We start from the raw sequence: 14,648 nt of genomic DNA, 5'->3' as shown, positions 1-14,648 counted from the left end.
CGTGTCTAGGCCGTGTGAAAGACACGGGCCAGGGACACGGGCGTGTGCTTGGCCGTGTTAAAGCCCCTGTAGGTTCGAAATAAAAAATAAATTCAATTAATCCCACACGGGTAGGGGACACGGGCGTGCGCTATGTCTCCACACGGGCGTGTGAGGCATTAACCTAGAATTTTTTCTTGAAATTTTCCTAAGTTCTCGGTTTAGTCTCAGACTTTTCTCGACATATGCCTTGGGTCTCGTAGGCCCATAATAGGGGCATTAAGATGTAATTTGATTGGTTTTATATTGAAACAAAATTTTTATAACCTGTAATTCACCGAGAATGCTCAAGTATGTGTCTGGTAACGCCTTGATGTGCGTGATAAGTTTTATATTTTTTGTTGATCGTACTTTAAAACTAACTATTATCACGATAAAGGCAAGCGCACCTATCGAACAGTAGTATAGCTTATAGCAAGACCGGAATGTCGAACCCACAGGAATTAAAAGTACTAGTATTAACCTTCTTTTTATTATCTAGCCTAAAAATAAGGGGATTTGCTTTATCTAAACTGATTAACTAAACTAAGAATGCACAGGAAGTAAATTGGGGAAATACTTTTGGGAAAAACTGATTGATTTAGACAATACCCAAGGAAGAATTCACCTAGATTTCACTTGTTATTTGACTCTGAATGAGACGATTTATTCACTTGACTCAATCCATAGAAATCCCTAATTTATATTATTATCTCTCTTGAAACTAACAACGTCTAACCTTAGGTTGATTAATTGAAATCTCTTTCTAATTAAAACCCCTAGTGATGCATTAACTCGATCTATGGATTCCCTTATTAGGTTTGACCCTAATCTGGTAGATTTATGTTGCCCTATGCCTAGGGGTGCAATCAACTCCGCTTAATTATGCTAGATCTACTCTTAGACAGAGACTTTTTCTCCTTTAAATAAGCACATCAATACTTGAATTAATATCCTGGAATATTAAAGCAAGAATTAAGAACACATAATTAAGAATAAATAAAGTATTTATCATATAATTTAGAAAATAATAACAAGATTCGTCTTAGGTTTCATCCCCTTAGGTATTTAGGGGATTTAGTTCATACGTGTATAAGAAAACATCTCAGAAGAATAATGATAACAAAACATAAATAAAACCCAAAAACCCTTGAAGAAAATTGAAAGGAGATCTTTAGTCTTGAAGGAGAATTCGACTTCTGAGATGGATTAATCGGCTTTCTTCGAGTAATTCTTTGCCTCCTACTCCATGTGTTTTCTAGGTGCCCTTCTAAGGTGTTTATATAGGCTTTAGAATGTTTTCAAAACCCTTAAAAGTGGCCCTTTCCGAGTAGAACTAGACTTGGGCTCGACAGGGACACGCCTGTGTGACACACCTGTGTAGGGTGGCTTAGACCGTGTTAAAGTCTGCTAAATAGGCACGGGCGCGTGGTCTACCAGTGTGAGGAAGTCCAGGCCGTGTTAATTTCCCACGTTGACCCATTTTCTTCGTTTTTGGCCCATTTCTCGCTCTTTTTACTCTCTTATACTCACCTAAGTATAAAACATGAAATTAAAGGATTAGGAACATCAAATTCCACAAATCTAATGATAATTCATCCAAAAATGTGCTTAAGCATGGGATAAAATATGTATAAATTACGACTTATCAAATACCCCCACACTTAAGCGTTTGCTTGTCCTCAAGCAAAGTCCTCAATTCATAATTAAGAATTCATTTTTCTCAACTTATAATTCCTATCAATAATATCTCAAAATAATCCATAAGTAATCATACATTGATAATTCAACTAGAAGAACATCAAAGTTTAAAACATTCCAAGTTGAGCATTTTATCATGAAAACATAGGTGTTTCCCCTCATCTAAGTAATCACCTTTGATTCAAAATATCAAAGAATTCAACATCCTCACTAAAGATTCACTCAAATCACTCGAGGTGTTTAAAGACAACAAATTTAGTACTCATGAGTCAATATGAAAAGTTATTATCATAGGCTTACGTGAAAATCAAATCTCCACCATTATATATTGAGATGATACATAATCAAAAGGTCTTTAGAGGGTTGTACGTAGCTTTGGTAGGGGTGTGGTCACAAGCTAAAAGAGAAAGTTAGAATCGAGATTGAATTGAAAAATTACCTAACTAGAAAAATGCTAAAACTGAAAAATTACATTCCTAATTAGATGATCCTAGAATTGAGCTTTTCTTCATGGATAACATCGTTTTAATCCAAGCATTACATAATTTCGTCATATGCTAGACGACAAATCTTAATTGCATCACTTCGTTTCATTTTTAAGAACAAAGAACTTTGCTAACTATCAAAAATAAAACATAGCTAAGCAATTTATTCAAATCAAATCTCGACAAAAATAAGGATCAAATTAATTGAGGGGATTTCAACAATAATGGGTTATGGGTTAATATTGAGGGTAAATCAATGAATGGCTTGTTAGGCTCAAGGGAGTTCACTAAGGGTTAATTATGAAGAGGTAGACTTTTATGGAGTGAGTGGGTTAAACCTAAGTGCCTTTATCATCTTGACATATCAAATCCATGGTGTGGTCTTGACATGCATAATTGAAGCAAGTTCTAGAATAACAAATCAATATTGACGCACTCATAGCAACAATAAAAGTGAGCATGAAAGAAATAATATATGCTCTAAAGGCTCAAGATCTCACAAAAATTATGGCTTTTTGATGTTAACCCTGTGAATATCAACTTCAAGATAATACCTAAACTTGGGGAAATAACCTAAAAATTTTTAATTCTCAAAAATCAACTTATCATACTTGATTCTCTAATTTCTTAAATTTTAAACGATCAATGCATAAATGCCTATATTTTAATTCAAGACATATCAATAAAAATCACAAATTGATCAAAATTTCATTCTAATAGTGATATGAGTGAGTCACGTGAAAATATGACACAATTTAGGGATTTTTCAGATAATGATATAAATAACCCCCCACACTTAAGATGTACATTGTCCTCAATGTACAAAGATAGATTTATTGAAAAATAGAGATATAAGATCATAAGATAGGGAGAGAAGTGAAACTTCCTGAATTTTAAATGGAATCCTTGAATTGGAGTCATGGAAAGTAATCGGCTAAAGCAAGGGTGAGATTGGAGGAGGATACTCCGGTGGTGGTAGAGGTTGTTAGTCTACAAGTCATACGCCAAAAGAATATTATAGCTGGTGGTAGCTATGGTCATGGTCAAGCAGGGCATGGCAGTCGTGGAGGACCTTTTCCAGTGGAGTTGCAAATTGCTAAGTAATAGTGAGCTTTGGAGCTCTTTATAACTGCGATAGAATCACTAACTCTTTAGGAAATATAAAGTGGCATGATTACCCGTAAAGAAATGGCCGAAAACATAAATTACATGATATAAATTGTAAAACCTAAAGATGAAAAAAAATAGTATTAAAGAGAAATAAAATGAAAAGTAATTGAAAAAGATAAATAAAGATAAAAGTAAAAATAAAAATAAAAATAAAAAGTCTTCAAAAAAATCTTCATCGCCAGATGGTTCGCGAGGTGGGGGTGGCAATGAGATGTGCAGGTGCTGACAAATTTGATGTAATGTTGCATCAATGTGATTAAAGCGCTGAAAACATTGTTGCTCGAATCGAGTGAGGCGCTCAGAGATGTTAGAGAGTGAAGTAGCCGCATGAACTGGACGATGAATGGGTAGTGCCTGAGATGGTGGATCCTTGTGAGGTGGAAGGACATCATCAGTAATGTCCTCTGGGTCCTCCTGCTCGGTTGACCGGACGAGGCGGTACTAAGGAGGATCAAATCCACGTCGTCGCTCGATCAGCCTCATATGGAGCATACTCGAGATGCTCTATGGGGACATCTGACTGATGAGGGTGAGGGAGGATGCTTGCACCGCCGTGTTGGGGAGATCGAAGTATCGCGCTAGACGAGTCACATAAAGGCCGATGGAAATGACTCATTTCTTATGCCGCTCTGTCTGATGGAGAATGGAGAGGGTGATGAAATAAGTAAGGTTAAATACATGCCCATGCGTCATGCTCCATAAAAAAATAGGTGTCGTTAGTGTTGACGACGCCGGTACTCTCTTGCCGCCCTATCAGGGTGTGGGCTAGGATGGTGTGTAAGTATCGCAGTGATGGGGCGAGAGCCGATGCCTTGGAGCGGCTAGGGTCATAAGTGGCTGAAGCAGGGACTAGGGCCTTCCAGCAATTTGAGGAAGAACAATAGATGTGGCGATGGAGACTGTCAAAGTCATCGTCGTCCATGAACTCCTCCGTATATAGTCCTAATGCAACACCAAACTCAAGCACGCTCAACTTGTGAACTAAACCGCCGAGACGGAACTGGACCGTGCTGGGATCATCGAACTCTGTCATCACGGCTTGAAGGTGAAAGGTCAAACAGAGTTCTAATATGAGCTTGAGATATGTTGGCTCGACGGTATCGAATAAAAGCCCCCATGGGTCAGTAGTTAGGAGAGCCCGAACTGTGTCAGCGAGTTGGATCTGCTCTATGACGGTCCAATCAATGCAACGACCCACACCTAGAGGTCTGGTCTGTAGTATCTGAAATGGTTCCTCCTGGGTTTCCAGTGGAAATTAGAGGAATGGGTGCCGGATCTCGGTGGTAGGAACCGAGGAGGATGCTGCTCCTTTTGCTTCTTCGAGGCGAAGACGACAGTCTTCTTGCCTCTAGTGTTTGTCATAGTATGCCTGTGAAATAATAAAAGATAAATATTGTCTAATATTGAACCATGAGTCAAAAAGGAAATAGAATCTAAAAAAAAAAACTATAGTCCTAAAGAGAATTCCCTAATATTAAACATAACAAAGACTCAAATAAAGCAAACAAATCAGAGAATTAGAAGGAACTAAGTAATTGTAACACATAAAATGAAAAATATAATAATAAAGGTTAGAAGGAACTAAGTAAAGAAAAATAAACAAAAATTAGAATAGAAAAACAACCAAGAAATATAAAAGAAGTAAATAAAAATGAAAATATATAAAATGGTTGAGGGTAAAAGAGGAAGCCACAAACAGTGGTTGGCGGTGGACGGGGTCGCTGGTCAGAGTCGGTGCAGTCACCGATGATGGTAATGTGGGGTGTGGGCAGTGAGGCCGTGTGATTCCCAGTAGGGGCGTGTAAGGGTGAGAAGAGGGGAAAAATGGAAAAGAAAGGGGAAAGGGGGTATGGGGAGGATGAAAAGGGAAGAAGAAAGGATAGCTAGGGGTGGTCAGTCGGTGGGGGGGAGAGGTTGCGGCGACTAAGGTTAGGGTACTGGGGAAGGGGGTGATGAATTGTGGGGGTTTATATAGATATTGGGGCACATGGCCGTGTGCCCTTATTTCAGCCCGTGTGTTTCGTGGTTTTCAAATTTAGGCGCGTCTGAAATTCAGCCCACGCCCGTGTTCTTTGGGTGTATTGGTGCACACGGCCGTGTCCTGCTTCATTCGCTTCTTCCACACTCGTGTATATATGCGCATGCCCATGTTATTTTGACAACTTCGACCACGGGTGGTGGGCACGGGCGTGTCGCACACCAGTGTTAATTTCTTAGTTTCTACCACAGCTTATAGCCACGGGTGTGTAGCATGCCTGTGTTGTTTTGGCAGGATTGCCCACGGCCATGTCACATGACTGTAGCAACGTATCGGATCCTATTTTTTAGGAAAAATTTGCTCTGTTTTCACCTGATAGCATCGCACCGCCATGTCGCCGCCCGTGGTATGAGCACGGCCTAATGCACGCCCATGTGCCTGGTCGTGTGGAATTGGAAAACCTGTGTTCAAGGACTCAGTTAATGATTTAGATGTTAAAAACTAAAATTTAAAGAAATCACACTATTAGTGCTCGGGTTACCTCCCGAGAAGCGCTTATTTAGAGTCTAAGCTCGACTTACCTCTCTGTTGCGTGGTCATTATGGTGCGAGGAGTTTACACTCCTCATTCCTGCTATCAATTTTATCAAAATAAGGGTTTAGATGAGTACTATTTATCTTAAACGTGCCAAATTTAGAGTGAGTTACCTCGACTGTACCGTATGGGAAAATGTTGAGTATCGTAAAAGGGATTGCTCCATTAGGTTCAGAAGTGGTGATACGAGGGTCTGCTACATCTAATAGTACTTTGTCTCCAACCTTAAGTTGATTTGGTGAAACATTGAGTCTGTCATGGCGTGGTTTTGGTTTATCGTGTGTTCTCGATTTCTGTGTCCGCCATTCATCTAGCTCCTCGATCTGAAGTCTTCGTTTTTCATAGATGGGTCCTTTGTTGTTACTTTAACATGGCTCATGTATACTCTTTGAACGTGTTTCCTATAAAGAAGGTTGCACCACATGATCAATATTAGTAGCATGATTTATACAACCACCCTCAATATTCAATGTGTTACTTAAATTACGAGCTTGAAGAGTGATTGTTTCATCACCCACACGAAATGTGAGTTCACCTGTACCAACATCAATAATAGTTCTAGCAGTTGCTAAAAAGGGTCGTCCTAAAATCAAAGGTATGTTACTATCCTCTTCCATATCTAGAACAACAAAGTCTATTGGGTATATAAATTATTGATTTTAACAAGAACATCTTCAATGATACCCCTAGGATATCTAATGGTTTTATCAGCCAATTGAAAGTTCATCCTAGTTTGTTTGGGTTTCCCAATACCTATCAGTTTAAACATTTTATAAGGCATAACATTAATGCTCGCCCCTAAATCAGCCAATGCATTATTAAGATCTAAGCTACCAATTAAATAAGGAATCGTAAAACTCCCTGGATTTTTCAATTTGTTGGGCAGCTTATTCTGTAGAATGGCTGAACAAATTGCGCTTAAATCCACATGCGACTCCTCATCCAACTTCCATTTATTTGCTAAAAGTTCCTTTAAAAATTTAACTTCGTTTGACATTTGTGAAAGAGCTTTAATAAACGATAAGTTAATATGTAATTTCTTTAATAATTTAAGGAATTTACCAAATTGTTTGTCCGTGTGGTCTTTCCTTGACGCTCTGGGGTATGGCACACTAGGTTTGTACTCTTTACTGACCAGTTTTCACTCACTGTGGTCCACCTCATACCTACCTTTACTCACCACATTTCCTTGCCTCGGTTTTGGTTCAAGTTCAACTAACACTTCTTTATTTCGAATGGTAATCGTATTAAGTTGTTACCTTAGGTTAGATTCAGTGTTACTCGGTAAGCTGCCTTGTGGTCATTCAAATATCAATTTAGCAAGCTGGCCTATCTGAGTTTTGAGCCCTTGGATCGACGCTTGTTGATTCTTAAGTGTGATTTTGGTATTCTGAAAATAAGTTTCTGACACTGAGATGAATTTTGTTAGCATCTCCTCAAGGTTCGGCTTCTTTTCCGGCTGGTAAGGTGGTTGTTGAAAACCTAGGGGATGTTGTGGCCTTTGATTTCCTGTCCACCCCATGAGAAATTGGGATGGTTCCTTCAACCTGTATTATAAGTATTACTGTACGGGTTATTTTGAGGTCTAGAATTATTGTTACCCATATATTGAACTTGTTCCTCCTCGGTGCCAGGGTTGAAGGGTGGAAAATCTGGGTTGTGCATTCCTTCATTTGAATCACACCTCATCACTGGATGTACCTGAGTAGAACCATATAAACCATCAATATTTTTATTTAAAAGTTCTACCTGGTTTGATAGCAAAGTGACCGCGTCGAGGTTGAAAACACCAGCTGCTTTTGTCAACTTTTTTCTCATGACTTGCCACTAATAGTTATTCAGTGACATCTCTTCAATAAATTCATAAGCCTCTTCAGGTGTTTTGTTGTTTAAAGTTCCACCGGCGGCTGTGTCGATGAGTTGTCTTGTTGAGGGGTTCACACCATTGTAAAAAGTCTGAACCTGCAGCCGTAGAGGCAGCCCATGGTGAGGGCACCTTCTTAATAGGTCCTTGTATCTCTCCCATGCATCATAGAGTGTTTCTAAATCCATCTGCACAAAAGAAGAAATATCATTCCTTAATTTAGCCATTTTAGTCAGTGGAAAGTATTTAAGCAAAAAATTTTCGGTCATTTGTTCCCAAGTAGTGATCGATCCTCGTGGTAACGAGTTCAACCACTGTTTAGCCTTATTCCTCAATGAAAAGGGAAATAGCTGACGGCGAATGGCATCATTAGAAACGCCATTGATCTTAAAGGTGTCGCAAAATTCCAGAAAAATTGCCAAATGAGTGTTTGGATCCTCATCCTGCAAACCATCAAACTGAACAAATTGTTGTACCATTTTGATCGTGTTATGTTTCAGTTGAAAATTATTTGCAGCAATAGCAGGTTTAACTATACTCGATTCAGCTCCTGTTAAGCTAGGTTTAGCATAATTATACATAGTACGAGGAGCAGGGTCCTGATTTACTGGGTTCGCAACAGCCACAGGAGGTAGCGGATTATTATGATTATCAGCCATCTCCTCGATTATGGTTTGAATATCGTCCTCTTGCTCTTCCTCTATGTATTGTAGACTTCGTCTTATCTCTTTTCGGCTTCTGCGAGCTGTGCTTTCGATCTCACTATTAAAAAGTAGAGGTTCTGACGAGTTTCTTTTAGTCATAAACTATAAAAACCTGCCAGAAGTAAATAAAAGAAAATTTACTGATATAAACAAAATTAAAACAAAAATTAAATTGCAATAAAATAAATGGTTAAAGTAAAAAAAATTAAGTGTTCCTAATATCTCAGTTTCCCGGCAACGGCGCTAAAAACTTAATGTGCGTGATAAGTTTTATATTTATTGTTAATTGTACTTGAAAACTAACTATTATCACGATAAAGGCAAGCGCACCTATTGAACAGTAGTATAGCTTATAGCAAGACCGGAATGTCTAACCCACAGGAATTAAAAATACTAGTATTAACCTTCTTTTTATTATCTAGCCTAAAAATAAGGAGATTTGCTTTATTATTATCTCTCTCAAGACTAACAACGTCTAACCCTAGGTTGATTAATTGAAATCTCTTTCAAATTAAAACCCCTAGTGTTGTATTAGCTCAATCTATGGATTCCCTTATTAGATTTGGCCCTAATTCGGCAGATTTATGTTGCCCTATGTGTAGGGGTGCAATCAACTCCATTTAATTATGCTAGATCTACTCTTAGATAGAGACTTTTGCTCCTCTAAATAAGCACATCAATACTTGAATCAATATCCTAGAATATTAAAGCAAGAATTAAGAACACATAATTAAGAACAAATCAAGTATTTATCATATAATTCAGAAAATAATAATAAGATCCGTCTTAGGTTTCATCCCCTTTAGGTATTTAGGGGATTTAGTTCATATGTGTAAAAAAAAAAACATCTCAGAAGATTAATGATAACAAAATATAAAGAAAACCCAAAAAGTCCTGTCGGAAATTGAAGAGAGATCTTTAGTCTTAAAGGAGAATCTGGCTTCTAAGATGGATCAATTGGCTTTCTTCGAGTAATTCTTTGCCTCCTACTCCGTGTGTTATTTTGTGACCACGATGGTTTTGGGACTACGAATCCAAGTCAGAAAAATATTTAAAAATTGTTTTCTATGTTTATTTTGTGTGAATTTATATCTGTGAAATTTTCGTGATTTAATTTTGTCGTTTAGGTATTCGATTAAATAAAAGGACTTAATCGCGTAAATTAAAAATTTCATGGTTAATAGCATAAGGGCTGAATTGTTAGTGGCTTTCTAAATGGAAGCCTTTATGTTGCAATTAGCCCAATTGAGGAAAGAATGGACCGTAATGGGTATGTTATATATGATTTTATAATTTTATTACAAAGGTTATAATAGTAAAATAAGTAATAATAAGTATATAATATAAACATATAATTAAAAAGCCAAAGTTTTATTTTATTCTCATGACCGAATATGAAAAACATAAAGAAAAGAATAAGTTTTCAAGGGTTCAGCCATCTTCAAAGTTGATTCAAGGTTCATTTTTACTCAGTTTTTGATAATTTTTACGTTTTTGAGATCGTTGCTTCGAGTACTACAAAACCCATGCTTGAATTTTTGATTTTGATGAATATTTTGAGTTGTGCCATTGTTGAGAGGTTGTGATTTTTTTTGTTTGATGATGAAATATGAAAGATATGTTTTAGATTAACATATTTTGTATTGGAGTTTTTGATGATTTTGAGTAATTACGATTATATTACAAAAATAATAATTTGAGAGACTAAAATGTGAAATAAATGAAACATATGGGCTTGTATGAACACTAGGAATATTCGGCCAAACATGGGTATCTTGAAATTTTGAATGTTTTGTGTTTTGTGCAATAGGGACTAAATTGAAAAAAGTGTAAATGTTAGGGGTAAAATGGTAATTTTCCCATTTATGTGTTTTTGAATTAAATTGAATAAAAATATGTTTGAATGAGCTTAATTTGAATATGTTTAGATCAAGAACCAAAGAAATTGTGTTTGGATCGGGGAAAAATGAAAGTCGTTGACTAGTCGTCCCGTTCCGTTTTACATCGTCAGAGGTAAGTTTATAGGCAAATAGACGTGTTTAATTGTAGATAAATGCTATATATATATGCTGGTTGAAAAATATGAATTTATATATGCTTATGCCGAATGTGAATAAGCTTGGTAACCATGTTCAAGCATTCGTTTCAACTAAGCTTCAACGTCCGAAAGCCCCGTATGAACCTTAGGAATAGCTAGGATACATATGTCATGACATAGGATTTCGATATGTGATGTGCGAGTAAGACCATGGCATCGATATGTGACTCCGATATATGTGTATGAGTAAGACCTTGTCTGGGATAGTGGCATCGATATGTGGTTACATGTAAGACCACGTCTGGGACGTTGGCATTGTACGATATATGTGTGATTATCCGAGTGTCCTATCCAATTCCCAATGGTTCATCGGGCATTGATAAGCTGTGATCAAATGTGCAAAAGTGAGTTAAAATAATCAGGTATGAATTGGTTTATTACCTATTTGAAATAAAGTGAGTAAGCTACTTAATCTTTGATGCAAACATATTTGAAGTAAAGTAAAAATTATATGTGAATATGAAAAAAAGTATTCGGCCTTGTAAATACTTAATACGAACATTATTGAAATTAATGTTGAATATATGAAATTGGTAGTATATTCGGCCATTGATATAAATATATGTATGATTGTTATACTTCGACTTACGAGTGTATGCATATAAATGTATATGTATTTGGTTTGAAAAATGTGTTTTGGCTTGGCCATTGAAAGATATTTAGTAATGTACCTTTATATATAAAAGTGTTCATTCGGTCATTACCATGTTTATGCATAAGGTGCTGTATTTTGATTTATGAGTATACATATATGTGCTCACATATTGATGTATAGCTTTGAAATTGAAGGATATTTTGCTTATAAATATGTATGTGTATTCACCATATAATATAAATATGTATGTGGTTATTATCCTTGACCTATGAATTTATGCATATAAGAGTATATGTACTAGTTATGATAAAGATATTTTGGTTTGGAAATTGAATGATAGTTTGATGAAATATATATATATATATATATATATATGTTCATTCGCCATGAATAATATACATGTGGAAGTACATATAAATACATGAATTTGTAAGCTTAAGATTTAAAGTAACTATGATAGTATAATTTGGTTTAGTTTAAATGATTTGATTATGTAATTACGTTGTTTATTTGCTTATGACTTACTAAGCTATAAAAGCTTACTCTGTGTGTGTTCATGTTTACCTCTGTTTTATAGATTTTGGATTTAAGTTTCGAGCTTGGGAATCATCAGAGAAGCTTATCACACTATCGACTGTCTTCGGTATTTTATAAGCTGAGTTTTTGAACCTATGGCATGTATAGGCAAGATTGTAATTTGAAATATTGGATTTTGGTTTTGTATAGTCTAAGCCATGCGAAAATGGCTAACCCTTTTATGTTTGAATTTGGTTATGTTAGTTATGGTTTAAATTCATTTTAGTCATAACGTTATGTGCTATGAATATATAGTATTTGTGTTAGGTACTACAAGCTTTAGAAATGGTTGACGACTTAGGATATGCATGTGAATGGTTCGGCTAAGGTTATTCATGGATACAAGTATATGTGATATGTGATTGAAGTGCTTGATGATTTGGATGTGGTTTGAAAGAGTCAAACATGATATAGTTATAGTATAAATCATGTTGATGTGTCACTCTTAGTTAAAATGATTCGATTTTTTCATTTATGTATCTACGTATTTGATCCACCTGTCATGGTACAAATATATATACCTGTTCGTAAGCATATTGGTTGATTCGACTATGGTATTTATATATAAATATGTGTGAAGTTGGTTAATATGCTTTGTTAAAATGAGACAATGAATACGATTAATTATAATGCTCATGGTTATGTATACAATTAACCTTGGTTTGGACTTATATAGAAGGTATGTTCAATTTATGTAATGTTAAGGAGTTTGGTTTATATGCGACGGCCATAAGGTAAATAATGTTTAATTTGTTAACTAAGGTATAACATGTATTAGACAGGTGATATTCAAGAGTATATGTGTTTTATGTAATGTTTAAATGTTCCGAATTGGTGGTAAAAAGACTAGTGGTGTATATACATTTTGGCATGTAAAATGAGTGCAATTTAAGTCGCTACTGTGTTATAAAATGGTTAACTATAAATAATTGATTAAGTATACTTTTAGTATGTGAACTAAGCTTGATTAGCATCATTATTGATGTTCGGTAATAGTTCCATTTCATTATGATTAAAATGTGTAAAAGTTTTATTTATTCATTGAAATTTATTTGATCATTTATGGATTATTAATGCCGTATAAGTTAATTTCTAAAATCCCTTACATTAGATTTTATTTGATTTAAATTTATACATGTATAGAAATATGACGTAAAAATGATTGATTTTTATTAGATATTCGAATATCATTAACGTGTTCATTATATGATTTCTAATTTTTTATGTATCATGTATTAATAATTTCATGATTAACAATTAATTAGACATCCGTTTACATATATGAATATGACTTGTGTGAATGTTTAGAGTCGTGCTTTTGTTCAGTAATACCTCAGGACCCTATTCTGACGATGCATACGAGTTAAGGTTGTTACATTTTGCTGGTATCAGAACTATGATTTAGTCGATTCTAGGACTACCATAGTGTAGTGAGTCTAGCTATACATGCCATATTTAACCTTCGATAGTGTCATATCTTCTGACTCTGATGAAAATTGTTTTGGTGAGATAGATAAGTTTTCAATCGAGCTAATTTTGATAGTATGGAATACGTGCTTGAATGTTTGAATGGAAATGTGATGATGATGAGTTGAAACTCATAAAGGTATGGATCAAAGAGTATGATATATTGATGTTGACAAATGTTATAATTATATAAACATATAGATTATGATATGTGAGTTGTGATTGCTATCTGAAATGTTTTGGTTATGAATTAATGATTTGAGTTGGTATATGAATTAAGTGTTACGAACAAAGGTGATTAAAAGCAAATGTTTATTAAATGTTTGGAGAATGTGAAAATATTAAGGAATCGACTATTTGTGAAAGTATGTGTTATGTGTATTTATATGTAAGTTAAATTTAAGGCTTTATTACCCCCACCCCCCTTATTAGTGAAATGTTACTGTGAAATCTATAAGATCTGGGTTGAATAAGCTCAAAAGTGTGGAGTTACAAAGGTCCGTGTTTGAAAAAAATTAATAATATGGCCACAAAAGAGATTGAATCAACAAATGAAGCTAGTATTAAAAGAGACATTGGATAGTTCTGCAGATTATTCAGATTATGTGACGTCACTATTAAAGAAGAAGTTATCTCTGAACAAATGACCTATTCAGGTATGTTAACTAAGGAAAATATTAGTTAAAAGCTTTTCTGAATTGATTTCTATTAGTGAAGGGATAATGTGAAAATTTCTAATGGCAGAATTAGACAGTTGAAATGATGTTTGAATTGTATTGAGGGTTGAATGTAGTGGTTATAGTCGGACAGTTATTATGATTCGTCTTGGGCATTCTACGTGTATATTTATTCTCAGAAGTATATGTGACTATTTAATTTCAGAAGGAATTCTTATCATAAAAGAACATTGACTAAACATATTAATAGACGAAAGTATCGTTGGTTTGTTTGGAGTTGTATTCGACATTGCTATGTCTTTCTTTGGTATTTATTCCTTTGTGTGGATATGAAAGACGATGGTGAAATCTTTATAATGCTAATACTCTGTTTCTGCTGGCTATTGTTCTGTTGAAAATATGTGAAGATTATATTGCTTCAGTTACTGTGGATTTCAGTATTAATGAGCCACATTATTCTTTCTGGATCTTTTCTGGGATATCATTGGGATTGATATCATTCTCTATGGGTTATAATTCTTAGATATTCTGTGAAGCATTAGACTATTCAAATCTCACTATTCCAGTTTTCTTATGATCCCGTGTGATTATCTGTAAGCTATTTCTATCTGACAGAAATGGTTATATCTATTATAATCATAATACCTGTTTGAAATTTGAAAGTACAATAGCATTGTTATCAGAGTTATAAAAATTGTGCTTCTGCATCGGTTGTGGTTCA

The 14,648-nt window shown here is 35.2% G+C and overlaps 1 non-coding gene across 1 annotated transcript; it reads left to right on the top strand.

The window, feature by feature from the left end:
• Window positions 1-7,924: 7,924 nt before the first annotated feature.
• Window positions 7,925-8,031, top strand: LOC128282991 (small nucleolar RNA R71). The gene has a single exon (XR_008273337.1). It is a non-coding gene; the product is annotated as a small nucleolar RNA R71 (small nucleolar RNA).
• Window positions 8,032-14,648: the final 6,617 nt, after the last annotated feature.

This window comes from Gossypium arboreum, chromosome 10 (genome assembly GCF_025698485.1).
Source record: "Gossypium arboreum isolate Shixiya-1 chromosome 10, ASM2569848v2, whole genome shotgun sequence".
NCBI classification, from domain to species: domain Eukaryota; kingdom Viridiplantae; phylum Streptophyta; class Magnoliopsida; order Malvales; family Malvaceae; genus Gossypium; species Gossypium arboreum.
The sequence above is the reverse complement of the archived record's forward strand: the minus strand, read 5'-3'. Positions and strand labels throughout refer to the sequence as shown.